The sequence below is a fragment of the Urocitellus parryii genome, chromosome 4, assembly GCF_045843805.1.
Source record: "Urocitellus parryii isolate mUroPar1 chromosome 4, mUroPar1.hap1, whole genome shotgun sequence".
Lineage (NCBI taxonomy): Eukaryota > Metazoa > Chordata > Mammalia > Rodentia > Sciuridae > Urocitellus > Urocitellus parryii.
Window position 1 is genome coordinate 188,290,826 of NC_135534.1, and position 15,563 is coordinate 188,306,388.

General features: G+C 44.6%; 1 protein-coding gene across 1 annotated transcript in view; it reads left to right on the plus strand.

Moving 5' to 3' along the window:
- The window catches only part of Palm2akap2 (PALM2 and AKAP2 fusion), a 334,047-nt gene that overhangs the window by 90,009 nt on the left and 228,475 nt on the right, over positions 1–15,563 (plus strand). The window lies entirely within an intron of this gene.

Below are 15,563 nucleotides of genomic sequence, written 5' to 3' on the forward strand. Positions count from 1 at the left end.
TTTTCTGAGTGACGCACATTTCTCTGATTTTCAAGGAGAGAAGAGAGATTCTACGACAGAGTGTCTATTCTTCTGTCCTGTGCTGTTACAATATTAATGGAGTCCCAGAGTTGGTCAGGGAGGAAGCCTGACTTCCTCAAGGCACTCTCCCCCTGGGTGAGTCAGAAGGGACCTCCTCAGATATCAGGGACAGTGGCGCTTAAATTCCAAGTGTGCCCTGTGGCCAGTGGGCTCTGATACCCAGATGTTCCTCAGCTTCTCCGCAGTGGGTGAAATCTCACTGGCTTTCACATATTCTAACTGGAGTTTTCTCCACACATCTTTTCCTTCACTCAGTAACCAGCCCCTCCGTGGGTATGAATCCCTTGCTAGATACAGAATTCTAGTAACAGGAAAATGTGGATTTTCCACAAAGTTTTAGTATCCGCCACTCCACCTTTTAGCAGGGAGAACCGAGGCCAACCTGGCCTGATGATTATAGGGATGGTTGTTCCTCACTTCACCACTTCCATGCTCTGGAATTGGTTACCCAAGGTTTTGTGGCTCGGTTTCCTCATCTGTGAAATGGAAATTACCATAGTTTGCACTTAGAGGATCACTGTGAGGAGTAAATGAGTTAACACATGGAGGTTGGTTAATTCAAGAGTCTGAAGTGATGAGAGATGCTGAGGTCTGTCATGACCTAAACCTGTGTCCAGATTTTTCACTATTTATTAGTGAAATTCTGAAATGTTTCAAATCATATTCACTTTGTTCAATCTAAAAAACAAGTGTAGTTATATGGCTTTGGAGGGTGAGGATGATTTGTTGCCATTTTTATCAAATGACCTTTGTTTCTCACTCTGTGCATCTTCTGTCACCAAGATTCCATGGCCTGGGCGGGGGATGTGGTGCCGCGGTTGAGCACTCACCTAGCATGAGCAAGGTCCTGTGTTCAATCCCCAACAGTGCAAAAAGAAAAAAAAAAAAAAACCCCACCTAGTTTGTTCAGTAAGAAAAGGAGTGCAGAGAAGCCTGCCTACTGTTTACAGTCAGTGTTACTTAACCACTAGAGCATGAGGAATTGCAATAAAATAAATCGTAGGTAATCACATTTACAAGCCAAGAAGACATGATTTAATAAAAAGGAATAATTTACATAAGTGCTCTATGAAATCCATTTGTGGGTTTCTTTATTCTCTTGAGAATTAATAAGCATATACTTTTCAACAAGAAGGAATTTTAACAAATGTCACCTAAAAGCAATGCTACCCTGCTTCCTCACAACAATTGTGCCCCTCAGGTTGACCCCAGCCAGAGCAGTGTCAAGGTCAAGGTTCTGATCCTTCAAGTGCAGGTACAACTTCATCTTGCACACACCTGTTGTGCACCCACACTCTCCTTCTCCTAGATGTTCTCTCCAGACCGTCTGCAGATCAGGAAACATCTAAAAAACAAAAAACAAAAAAACCCAAAAAGCCTCTTTCCCAACATTTTTCAGGGTGCTGTATTCATAATCCTGCTTTTCTGTATGTTAGAAACAAACTCGCCTGGGCTAGTCCATGTTCACACGCGTAGGAGCCAAATGTCCTTTACTTGAGTCTCTTCCGCCCTGGCTTGTTGAATTACTGCCCCTTTTTAAAAATCAATCTCAAGGTTAGGAATCTCGGTAAGAACAAAACTATTCTGTGAAGATCAAATAGTGATGTCTGACTCTGGAATGGCCATTTGTTAAACGACAACAACTACAACAAAAACCTTTCCTGTCCTTGAGACAAACTGCACCGACTCCATGCCTGTCCCCTGGAGCCCTCCTCTCCCCTCCCCTCGCCCCACACAGCTTGGAGCAGTTGTCTCCGCTGAGCGGCTCCACCCCGCATTCACTGTCCTAGGAGTCACTAACCCTACACTTGCCACCAAGCAGTGGCCGGTTAGGGGCTCGGCTCAGGGGAGACATTTGGATCCTTACCTGAGTGGACTGTTGAATCCCAGTTGAAGCTGCTGACCGCTCCCTATTTCTGCATGAAACACTCTCCTTGGTTACCTGACGTCACACTGTCCTTGCCTTCGGTCTCCTCTTCCTTGTTCCATCCTTGAAAGCTGGCCCTGAGTCCCCTGCTTTCCTCCCCACGTCGGTCTCACACCCTGTCCGAGGGCAGTCACTGGCTGCCGTGGCTTCTTCACGGTGACCATTCGTCCCTCCCTGTTTCTCTCTCTAGCTCCACATACAGCCACTGTCTCCTGACCGTTGCCATGTGAATGTCCCCCAGAAACCTAGAGCTCAACCCGGCAGAGCCGAGCTCCTTCCTTCTCCAGCTGCTCCCTTGTCTTGGGTTCTCAAGCTCCTTGAGAAGGCATTACCATGTCCCCTTTTGTTCAAGTCTAAAGCCAGGCACTGTCCTTGATTCTCCTCACTCCCAAGCTGCGGTCCTCGTCACTTGTGTTACATGGTTCATATTTCTTGAAATCTCCCACTTTTCCCCTCCTGCTGCCGTGGCGCTAACCCAGCCCTTCATTACCGTCCATGTGGATTGTTGCAATGGCCACTCACCTGGCGTCCTCCATCAGCATTGTGTCTAACTCAAACCCTCTCCAGCCTCCAGGAGCATCTTTCAACCCTTTTATCTGATGATGTCGCTCTTCAGCTGAAAACCCCGTCCCTATTCCCCTTGGACTCTAAGGTAAAGTCCTCTCCCTACTGTGACTTAGAAAGCCACTTATGACATGGCATCTGCTGACTAAATTGGCCTTGTTTTCCTTCTTTGCGTCCTGCTGTTACAGGCCCTCCTAGTAACTGCCTGCATTTCTTTGGATACCGCTGTGTGTCCTGTTCTTTGGACATATGTCCTTTCTTCTAGGACTGTTCTTCGGCTCCTCTTTATTTGGTTGACTCCTCCAGGCCTCTGTTAACACACTCCTAAGATCCTGCTTCCCTGATCTCCAGGGTTTTGTTGTTGTTATTGTTGTTTTTGTGTTTTGTTTTGTTGGCTTTGGATGGTGGGTATTAAACATACTGAGCCATATCCCCAGCCCTTTTTCGTTTTTTTATTTTGAGACAGTCTCACTAAGTTGCTGAAGCTGGTCTCCAACTTGTGATCCTCCTGCCTCAGCCTCCTGAGTTGCTGGGATTACAGGCATGTGCCACCACTCATGGCAGTGAGCCCCAATATTTTAATGTTCTGCATTGGCAATTTTAGCCTAGAACACATAAGGAACTGTTTATCTTTCTTTTCTCCTCTAGTCTCAGCTCCCTGGAGCCAGGGAGGGTATAGAATTCACCTGTGTATTCTCAGATCCTGGTACACTGCCTGACTCTGAGAGCTTTCCTATGTATTTACAAAAAGAAGGAAGAAAAGAATGAAGAACAAGTGATACACCCACAGTAACCCGAGGTATAAATGCTGGTGAGATTTCTCTATATAGATATCTTAAGCCAAACGTTTGGGCCTTTGTCTCCATTACTCTGATTGAGATGTAATCATGATACAAACTGATGGAAGGAGACTGTTTCCTTGATGTGGCTTTCACTAGCCCAGAAATATGGACAAGTACTGCCACAAACCATCCACACTTACAACTTATTGCTCTGAAGTGACTGATAGACATTCATTTGGATCAGGATTATTAAATGAATGTCCACTGAGCATCACGCATGTGGCTAGATGTTGGAGTTATGGAAGTCAATATCTTTTCCTCTGCTCTTGAGGGTTGAACAACCTAGGCATCCAGTGGATGGAGTATGCATATAGCAGGTGCTGACAGGTGTCCTATTATTCTCAAGGTAGAAATTCAAAGAAAGGGAGAATCATGGAGGACCTTAGGATTTAGGTTTTATCGCAGTGAGGTTCGACTGAGGTTAACCTTTGTAAGAGTTATTCACCCGTGTTGAAAGCCAGGTGAGGTTAGAGAGGCTGAGATGAGAATGACGTACATAGTCATTACCCTCAAGAGACCTATCATTCACCCAATAATTATGGGAGACAACTCTTCACAGTTTCTGAACTTTGAGTTTTCAGAGGTCTCTTGAAACTTCTGGACTTTAGGTTTCTATTGCATGTGCATCCCATCATTTAATGTTCGATGGTTCCTTTCTAAGAAAAAATTCTTGCCACCAAGAGAGTTAACTTTGATTCCAGACAGTATGCTCCGGTCCCCACCCAGAACCTTCTATTGGAAGATTAATACCTGAATGCTTTAAAACTGTGATGGACCCATTCCAAAAAAAAAGATTCAAAAAAAATTATCCAGAGTCAGGTTCAATGTGTCTTAATTAATTGGAAGGAAATTTCAGGCTCATAGGAAATGAACCTTGAAGGCTGTGCTGGGACCTGAGCTGAATGGCTGTCATTGAGTTGGAGCAAATTGACCCGGATATCATGAGATGCAACCAGAATGGAAAATGAAAGCCCTTCCTGGACCAGAGTGTAGCCGTGACTCCTTTCAGCCTCCAGCAGGATCCTGTCTCTAGAGCTGGACTTGACTTACCAGATGACGCCATCGTGAGGAAACCGGGGCCACGTGGGTGTTGGAACGGAGCTTAACTGGCAGTGCCATGGAGACTTCGTGCAGACCAACCTCATTTGGCTCTTCCCGGCTCAACCACCTGTTGTAAACAGCTGGCAGGACTCAGCTCCCCTCGGCCGTCACTGTCTCTGGAATATTAGCTCTTCTTGGAAATGGAGGGGAGTGTGGACACAGAGAGGAGGATGAACAGCAGATGGCTGCTCTCCGAGATCACTTCCTCCATCAGGAGCCTCGGCATGGCCAGCCATGGGGTGGCCTTCTTCCCAGGGGCTGCTGCTCTGGGATAATCTCAGGCCTAATCACAGAAGCAGCTCTGGAGAGAAGATCAGCGTAGCTAATGGACCCAGGTTGTGGAGGGCTTTGAATGCTAATTGGAGGGACTTAGAACTTATTCTGGAGGCTGTGGAGCACTCTTAAAAGTTGCAATAAATGCAGGGGTGAAGCTAGGATGCTGGTTCCATGCTACAGTTAGAGCAGAAGGGAGGGAGAGAATTCAAAGGCAGACAGTGAACCAGGTGGGCACGTGGCCAGCTTAAGTTGAATCTGGCGCAATTGATGAAGACGCTCTACCTATCCAGGATACCAGAAGATGAATAAAAAAACAGGTTATTCAGAAATCCCAAGGTCATTGGGCATGGTGGTGCCACAGGCCTGTAATCGCAGCAATTTGGGAGACTGGGGCAGGAGGATTGCAAGTTCAAAGTCAGCCTGGGCAACTTAGGGAGACTAATTCTAGGCCTGCTTAATTGTGTTTTCTTTTTAATATCCGCAATATCTTGGGCCCTAAAGGACTTCTACCATGAATTAGAGGTTCTTCTTCCCCAGTAGTTCCCAAAGCTAAACAAGATCTTATTGTAAATGCAACTTTGTTACCAAAGTTCTAGGCCAAAGCCTGATTCTGGGGGGTTCCAGCAAACCACATTCAGCCCACTCATCCCAAAAACCAAGTAGAGAAAGAAACGGTGAAGTCCAGGAAAGGAACTTTAATCGATAGGGCCATATTGGGAAGGCAAAGTGAGATCCAGCATCTTGGCCCTGTCTGCAGGGTGCTGACATGAGCTTTGGAGGAAGAATCGTGGCCAGGGGCAGGAGGTAAACGTGATTAAGTGATCTTGGTCACACTGTGGTCTGGTTGATCATTCTCTCAGTTCTGGCTCTCCAAGGTGGCTGTGAAGAAGTCCTTGTCACTTCATAGGGCAATCTCCATTTGCTGCTCAGGATGTGTATCTGTCAGACCTGTGACCCTGAAGGGGGACAATGTGGTTTCTGTGAGAGGACAGCTGTTTAGGGCGCCAGTCTCATCATGGGGTGATCTGCCTGCAAGTCTCCGCTGTTCCTGGAAGGTGTAGGGCAGTTACTGGAGACTTCTCGGATACACGCCAGGGGCCTGAAACAGGATGCTGTAAATATCCTTACAAACTTGCTTTAGTCTTGAAGGGGGACAAGATACTTAGGTAAATTTAGGTCTAAGAAACATTGTACTATCAGTTTTTAGGTGAACACTCCTTAAATTATTAACATGCTTACATACAGAGAAGTGACTGAGTTCAAGGTCACAAAGTTAAAGGTTATGAAGGACACAGAAACAAAATGAAGATAGAGGTGCCAAGTTTTATCCTGGTTTTAGTTACCCACTGGGCCTAAGAGTCACTGCTGTTAGCAAAGGCAGCTTTTCTTTTTTTTGCAGGGGTACTGGAGATTGAACTCAGGGGCATTCGACCACTGAGCCACATCCCCAGCCCTATTTTGTATTTTATTTTGAGACAGGGTCTCACTGAGTTACTTAGCACCTCGCCATTGCTGAGACTGGCTTTGAACTTGTGATCCTCCTGTCTCAGCCTCCCAAGCTGCTGGGATTACAGGCGCATGTCACTGAACCTGGCCAAAGGCAGCTTTTCTAAGTTCCTATTATAGTATCAGAATGTGGTTTTCAGCATCAGCCTGACTTTCCTCTGAATTTCAGTTCCACACCTTGTTAACTACAGGAGACTTTGGGTAAGCTACTTAACCCATTTTCAAATCAGGAATCAATGATGTGCATCTCATTTGGCTGTGGCAAAGCTTAATTTAGTTAATGTAAGTAGGGGGTCTAATCAATGCTTAGCATAGAGTCTGCCGGCTCACCTTGTTGTTTTCCTCTTATCTTTTTCTCCTTATGCATCAGACAGAACATCCTCTGGATTCTGTTTTCTCTGCCGGAGGCAAAGCCTTCATGGGAGAGATGTGGTCAGAACAGCAGCATTCTCTCATTGTGTAGTTGCCCTTCATTTGACATTGCTTTGGGCCCCTGAAAGGCAGTGCAAGGAAGCTGTTTGTCCATTGTCAGGGGCCAGGCCACCAATGACTTCTTCTATAGTGGTTGTTTCTTTTTGAGTTCAGTTCTTTTACAGATGGAGTGCATTTAGGAACTTGTTTAGCTCCTCAGCCACTTCTCAGCACTCAGAGTGGAGGACACCACAGCCACATTGCAGAACCTCTGTTCCTAGAGATTTAGTGTGCTGTCAGCCCTGGCCGGACTTCGGAAATCCAAAGATGCAGAGGACCATTCATGCTCCAGGAGGAACTCCCTATTCAAGAGGGGACATGGCAATACCCTTACTGAGGTTGGATAGGAGGAGAGCATGAGGAGGCAGTGTGTGCACCCATGGGGGCAGGTCCCCCTCTATCTCCCAGGCACCCCGATTAACTTTGTGCAAGTCTGTGCTCAGTGCTGGGATTGCAGAGATAAATGCCCCCGCTCTGTGTCAGAGCCCCCTAGCCTTCACGAACCTCCTCTCATGTTTGACCTCACAAGCCAATTATCACTCCTGGCCCAGGTCAGTGGGTTCCCAGACATATGGGTGAAGGAGCTGCTCCTTAAACAAAAGACCAGGCACACGTGTTCTGGCGAAGCATACAGAGCCAGCTTCAGGATGGAGAGGGCTGAGTCGAAGCACGTCCTGTAGAAGGAGCCATGGGGTCCCTGTCAGCACTGTATCTGGTCTTTGTGGCGGGGAGTGTCAGAGGTGTTGGGTCATTGGTTGTGTGGTTCATTATTGCCTTTGTGTAGCCCATTTGTCACATGGTCTCTGTAAAGGCAAGGTCTCAGTGAAGATAGTTTGCATATTCCCAGGCTCAACCCTCAGGGGGCCCTCTCAGCAGGTTTTACAGAGCATGTGGCAAATTAGGCTTACTGGCTCTGTGGCTCAGCTGGAGGCTTCTGTATGCAACTCTAGGGGCCAGCTCACTAATCCTGTGAGAACAAGTTTACGAAGTGTTTAGGGTTGTGGACATGTTAACATCCATATGATGAACTTTCTCTTCCCAGGGAACCTCACAACACCACATTCACAGAAGGACAGCCGTTGCAACCAGACACTACCCAAATCGCCAGTCCCTCTGTTTGTGGAGTGACTTTACCTGCCACTAGATGGCTCCCCAAGTGAATATAAGCCTCTCCAGCACAGAGGACTTCACTCCGATTTTCCGGATCAATTTTCTGACTTATTATTATGTTTTTCTTTTTTTCTTTTTGTAGTTGTAAATGGACAGCATGCATTTATTTTATTTGCTTATTTTTCTAATGCGGTGCTGAGGATTATTTTATTTGCTTATTGTTTCAATGTGGTGCTGAGGATCGAACCCAGTGCCTCACACATGCTAGGCAAGCGCTCTGCCACTGAGCTACAGCCCCAGCCCTGAATTATTTTTAACACATAGAAGGACACACAATCTTAACTTTTACGATTCTTGAAGCCAATAATCAGTTCTTTAATTATTCTTTAAGCATTCAAATGATGGAATTTATTCACATTCTCTGGAAAATTGTTTTAACGTAAAAATCTATAGGTGTTCCTGACTCTTCCCAGTCACTTCCCAATCCTCTTTCAGGATTAAGAAGATGAATTTGAATTTATTTTATTAATAGCATGTTCTGGTTTGTCTTGTAAAGTAGTGCATGCAGTATTTAAGATACTAGTCTTTAACTTTTTAACTTTCTTTTTTTTTTTTTTTTTTTTTTTTTGGTACTAGGGATTGAACCGAGGGACACTTAACCATGGAGCTACATCTCCAGCCCTTTTTATATTTTATTCAGCGATAGAGTCTCACTGAATTGATTACTACCTTGCTAAGTGGCTGAAGCTGGCTTTGAACTTGATATCCTCCTGCCTCAGCCACCAAAGCAGCTGAGATTATAGGCATGTGCCACTGTACCAGGCTTTTTTTTTTTTTTTTTTTTAAAGAACTGAAAGAGGAGGAACAAACATTAAATACTGCCTCCATGGCAAGCAGTATTCTGAGTTGTTTTAAACATTCACTCACTTAATCTTCATAATTTTGCAGTTGCTCTTTCACATGATTCATTGTAACCATCTTGTATTACGAAAAGGAGCAAGAAGCTGACCCCAGTGCCCAGCCAGGAAGAGGCAAAGCTGTGTTCAAAAACTCAGATCAGTCAAACTCTTAAGTGCGACTGTTTTTCAGGTACCCTGTTTCTTCCACTGGGCTAAAACAATCAAGGAGACTTAACACAAATCAGATTATAACATAAAAGGTATTTGGAAGCTAATTTCTCTGTTCCCCCCACAACCAATTTTCTTCTCAATAACACAGGAATAAAATAATTCCCAATTGTTGTGAACTCCAAAGCATTGTGCAAATGTTTGTCATTATTGTTGTTGTTGTTAGTAGTAGTTGTAGTAGTAGTATAGTTTGGATTTTGTGGAAATATGAGGATTCTCATATGTGTCCTGGAAGTTTGCAATCATTCATTTGTTCACACAAAATTATTTACTTCTGGTCCCAGGTCATAGCCTCAGTGAGCAACCTCCCATACTAAAGTTTCTGCCCTAGTTCCAAACTAAGTGTAGCCTGCCCTGGAGTTCTGATGGTCAAAGGTAATGGTGAGGTGTCCTTATGCTTTTCAGAAAGTAATTATCCTTTAGTCTCAGGATCCAGAAAAGTCAAATATGATAGGGCAACTTGAGGAGCAGAACCCCTGCTGAATATGGAGATGCCTGGTGCTAATCTTGTGCAAGCCAAATTAGCAGGAAGAGGCAGTCATTTTTTAAAAGAATTATTTAGGCCATCCCTAATCTGAAAATCCAAAATCTGAAGTGCTACAAAATCTCTTTTTGAATGCTGACATGATGCCACAGGTGGGAGATCTCATACCAATGGACTTTGTTTCGTGCACAAAAGTATTTAAAATATTTTCAAAAATTACCTGGGGTTGTGGCTCAGAGGTAGAGCACTCACCTTGCATGTGTGAGGCACTGGGTTCAATCCTCAGCACTGATAAAAATAAAAGATATTGTGTCCACCTATAACTAAAAAATAAATATTAAAAAAAGATTGGCTGTTTAAAAAAACTTACTTTCATGCTATGTGTATATGGTGTATATGAAATATAAGTGAATTTAATGTTTAGACTTGAGGCTTATCTCCAAGATATCTCATTATGCATATAAAAATATTTCAAAATTTTAAAATCCCAAAACTTCTGGGGGTCCCAAGCATTTCAGAAAAGGAGTATTCAATAACAGTGGGCCTCAATTAAAAGTGAAAATCTCTGGATACATTTTGAGTGACATTTTTTTCCTTTGGACCTAACATGTTGCTAAAAGCTACTCTAATTTGGCTTTACCCTTTTGCTTTGATCCTTACCGATAAATTACTTTCTACCTGGAAGCTTCTATTGGCAGGCTCCTGATGTAAGGGAACTCTTACAGAGAGCATTTTGGGCTGGAAACCTCAGAATTCTATATCATTCTCAGAGCAACATTCTCAGCATAATAGCTGTGACTATGAATCCAGCTATCTTTTTTACTGAATTACGGTAAAGTTTATAGGGATGAAGTTCACCAAGGTATATTTTAAACATTTTTAGTTTCCAAAGTTTTTGCCTTAAAACTCCATAATAAATGTGGTGGGACATTGGCCCACTCAGCTTGCCATAGCCTCAGAACACTTGGCAGCCTGGACTCCTCCCCTGAGGCTATTCCATCTCTGGACCTGTGCAGCCTCCAGGCCACAAGGGGGCGCCCATGAGCCAGAGCCAGGATGGTTCTACTTCTGCCTCAAAACCAGCAGAGCCCCTGGAAAAGGATGCTTTAGGACCTTCTCATCTTTTTTTTTTTTTTTATTGAACCCAGAGGTTCTCAACCACTGGTCACATTCCCAGTCCTTTTTATATTTTATTTTGAGCCAGAGTCTCAAGAAGTTGCTTAGGGCCTTGCTAAATTGCTGAGGCTGGCTTTGAACTCACGATCCTCCTGCCTCAGCCTCCTTATTTGCTGGGATTATATCCAGCTGTGACTGAAATTTTAAAGACAGAATGTCTTATTGTGAAAGAATGGCAGGGGGGGCTGGGGATGTGGCTCAAGCGGAAGCGCGCTTGCCTTGCATGCGTGAGGCCTGGGTTCGATCCTCAGCACCTCACACAAAGATGCTATGTCCACCGAAAACTAAAAAAAAAAAAAAAAAAAAAAAAACACTACTTGATCTTAAGAATTGGTGTAAATTAAAAATTTTTTTTAAAAAATGGCAGGGGAATGAGAGAGCGGCTTCGTTGCTTGTGCTAAGGGGAAACCAACAGTTCAGGGTTGCAATGTGCAGCACCGGATGCTGATGTAGCCTCCTGACTCTAAGGAAGAGAAGTCTTAGCAATTGCCAGACCCCATAATAATCCTGGAGTCTGTTCCTCCAAACCATCTCCGTCTGTGGCCAGTGATATAGCCCTTGAGACTGGGGCAGGTTGCCCTTGCAGTGGGAACTCATGGGTTTGAGACACTTTCAGTCCTTTATTAGGGCTTGAGGTTCAAGTTCATGCCCTGGCCAAAACTTTACCATAGACTACCCACCGGAGCAGAAATACCTTTTCTTCAAGAATAGGAGCCTCAGCCTCGTGTGTCTTAGGCAGGTAGGCTGCCAGGGAGGGTGAGAGGTGGGTGAGATGGGAAGGAGGGAAATCCTGGGGTCTCTCTAACCTCATGCAAATTCTAACTACTGGGCAACCTCATCTTTTTTCTTTTGATTATAGTTTCGCAATTTATTGTTGCTTGATTTTTTCCAGCCCAGCCTTTGGGACCACACCACTGACAAAAGATTGACTTAGAAAATCCTCAAAGGTATTATAATGTCAACATCAATAAGTGAAACCTTCTAGCTCCCCACTGTAGACCAGGTTATGTATGGCTTTACCGTCTCTTGCCTGGACAACTTCTAATTGGTCTTTATGCTTTCTGTGCCTCTCTTACACATCCAAATCCATTCTCCTCCCAGACATAGTCTTTCTAGAAGGTAGCTGATCCTCTTACTCCTTTAAAATGAACAAACAGGAAACTCAGATGGCTTCCTGTTGCCTTTAGGATCAGACTCCTTAGGTCAGCATTCATGAGCCATCACATAGGGGACCTGACCCTCCCCATCATGAGTACATTCCTGTCCTCATTCCTTCCCAGATCCTCCTCACTCATTAGGACCCTTCTTGCTCATTCTGACTCAGAGCCTGTCATCAATGCTGTCACCTGGCCAGATATGCCTTCCAAACGTGTCAATGGTTTGTCTCATCCTTCAAGATCTTACAGAAAAGTGTCAAGCTCCTGAAATCCTGCCAGGCCCATTCCCTAAGCCGAGTTAGTGAACACTGGATGCTTTTTCTTCCCATCCCATGGGACTTCCAATTAGAACTTCACTGAGTCCTTTTTCTTCCTTTTGGCACTGGAGATGGGTTCAGTCCCAGGCTGGAGTGTTTACCACTGAGTTATCTTCCCCATCCTTATTATTTTTTATTTTGAGACAGGGTCTCTCTAAGTTGCTAAGGGTCTTGCCAAGTTGCTGAGACTAGCCTCGAATTTGCAGTCCTCCTGCCTCAGCCTCCTGAGTCTCTGAGATTATAGAAATGTGCCACCACGCCTGGCCTGAGTCCCATGTTATAATTGTTTACATACTTTCTTCCTTCATCTGGTGATGAGTTTCCCAAAAGAGAGACCGGGCACCACTCTTTGTCTCTAGCTCAACACTTGCTTGATAAATATTACTAAATGACCCAGAACACTTCAGACTTCTCCTTCAAGTTAACAGAGACCAGAGACCCGGGCTTCCCAAGCATTTTAAGTGCTGTGGCTTCTTCCCTGGCCACCTGGGCCTGGAACCCCCCCTATTTTCACTCCAGGCCCTGGTCTCCCTGCTAGGTTCCTAATCTCTGAGCCTGGTAGACCTTGACCCACAGCAGGGTGGCAGCCCTCCACTCTGGGGAGAGGAAGGGACAGGCTGAGCAGCCCGGCCTCTGAGAACACCACCCAGAACAATAGCAGGAAGCACCCAAGAGGAAACAATCCGCTGGGCTGAGCCCCTGCTGAGGAGCTTCCTGATTGGCTTGATCTCTCCTGAGCAGGAACTCTGAGAATAACTTTGGAATTATCCCAGTGGGGCGACACATTTCTCCTCTGAAAAGGACTTGTCACCTGGCAATGTCAAACATGGAAAACACAGATAGGAAAAAAAAAAAAAAAAAAAAAAACAGAACCAAAACCCAGGATGGAGCTTCCTTCAGGGAGAATCCTTTAGCTTCACCAAGCCTCCAGGCCCTGCCGTAGGCCCTGCCTCCAACCTCCTTCTGAGTCTGGGTCCCGGGTACAGTTAAGCTGTCATTTGTACCTTCCAGATGGAAAAATCCTCCCCTCCAGGGCTCACAGGTCACAAGGGCTGTTGGTTCTTTAGTAGCCTATTGAGCAGCTCATGGAAACCCACAGAGCAGGTGGCGGCAGGAGAAAACGCTCCCTTTCAGAACCGGGCCCTGCAGTAGACGTGAGCTCTGGCGTTGCAGGAGCCACAGCCATACCTGAGATGCGGCTTCCTTTCCTGGAGCCCCGTGTTCTCTTGCCAGCTGAGGTGGGAGATGGTGTGGGTGGAGCTTCTAGTCAGTGCTCTGCTAAACCACAGCACCTCTGTTTGATCAAGATGTTGGAAAAGAAAATTCTGTCCCTGTCCAACCCCCACCATCCCCCCAAAAAGGAAATAACTGAAAACTTCTGGTGTCAGAGCTGTTTCATGTGCAGGAAGGAGGCAGCACCATCTGGCAGTCGGTTTCCCAGTCTTTGCCACCAAGTACTAGTGGTGGGTCATATGTGGCACGACCTTCCTTGGCCTCAAGTTCTTCATCTGTCAAGAGTAGATTATTGTAGTAGTTATTGTGAGGAGTGCAGAGGAATGAATAATGCTTATAAACTAGCACATTGTCTGGCTCCTGGTAAATGCTCAATAAATGTTAGCTATTTTTACCCTTAATTTTGTGGGACATGAAATAATCTTTTTCAAGGAATGACTCATTGAGATGCTAACTCAAGCATCTTGAAAGCAACGAATAACCTCTAGTACAGACAGCAAGCAAAAATATGTTGGTAATTGCCACTTTGGGCAATTATAAGAGCTGTGAGTGAAGCCGTCTGGGGGTACATGCACGCACAGAGAAGCTAATGGGAATTAGCCTTACTCATCAGGAAAGCTATCACAGAATGCTGGGTTTAGGTAAAAACAATGAGTAAACAGGGTAAAAACAATGAGGAAACAGAGAGGGATGCACCCCATAAACAAATTTCACAATCTGATATGGAAGCCCCATGCTTCCTGCATGAAGGGGTGAACTCAACGAGAATCACAGGGTGGAACAGAGTAAAGGCCAGGAGTCTCCACATTGTTCTGACCCAATTCCTGAGTATCTGGATGTCTTCCACCTCTTAACTTATTTAGGTGAGCTCCCGAATGAATAGAATGAATAACAATAGCAATTACATATACACACAGCCATGCACGCCTGGAATCCAATGAAATTGTATATTGGGGGTATTTGTTGCCTTCTAAATTACCTTATCTCAGAGAAGGCAAATAAGAAAAGTTGCTTTTTTTTTTTTTTTTTTTTTTTTGATGGGGGGTGGTTACTGGGTATTGAACCCAGGGTTGCTTAACCACTGAGCCACATCCCCAGCCATTTTTATTTATTTTGAGACAGGGTCTCACTAAGGAGCTTAGGGTCTCACTAAGTTGCTGAGTCTGGCTTTGAATTTGTGATCCTTCTGCCTTAGCCTCCTGGGTCACTGGGTCTGGAGGTGTGCACCACCATGCCCAGCAACAAGTTTCTTTCAAATCAATTGTTTATACTGAGTCCAGAGTCCAGAGTTGCTGTTACTTTGAATTTGTTCTTTTAAGAAATCATTTTCTACTGAAGAAATTGAGCCAATGAATCTGTCTTGAAGCTACCTCCAGTTGAGAAACTTATTTATGCGTTCACTGAAACATTCATTTGCTTAGCTAACATTTATTGGAACCTTTTTTAAAAAATCTTTTTTAGTTGTAGGTGGACACAATACCTTCATTACCTTCATTTTATTTTATTTATGTATTTTTGTGGTGCAAGGCAAGCACTTTACCAACTGAGCTATATCCTCAGCCCACTTGAGAAATTTTAATGAGCCAGTTCCTCATTCCAGCCAAGGTAGCTGGATGCTAGAAGCCATATTCAAAGAAAGAGAAGAAATGGCACTTACTGTCACAGTGTTGATGAGCTTGAGTGAGAGCTTCAATTCCATAAACCAGTGATTAAATTACAATGGGATATGGGATGGGATGGGGTGTGGCTCCGTGGTAGAGAATTTGCCTAGCACACTTGAGGCACTGGATTTGATCCCCAGTATCACATAAATAAGAAAATAAAGGGATGTGTCCATCTACAAAAAAATTTTTTTTTAGATACACTGGGATAAATTTGCAGATAGAAATATGTCCCCAAGATAAGATGGCAAATAAGAAAGGCACCAAGAAGACTTCCAGAAAGAGATGAGACTGGAACAGTGGTCCTTTCGCCTTCGAAATATAACCTCATTGCTCTAAGGCCCTTTTTTTTTTTGTGTGTGTGTGTGTGTGTGTTTGTGTGTGTGTGTGTGTGTGATAGAGAGAGAGAGAGAGAGAGAGAGAGAGAGAGAGAGAGAGAGAGAGAGAGAGAGAGAGACTGGGGATTGAACTCTGAGGCACTCGACTACTGAGCCACATCCCCAGCTATATTTTGTATTTTATTTAGAGAT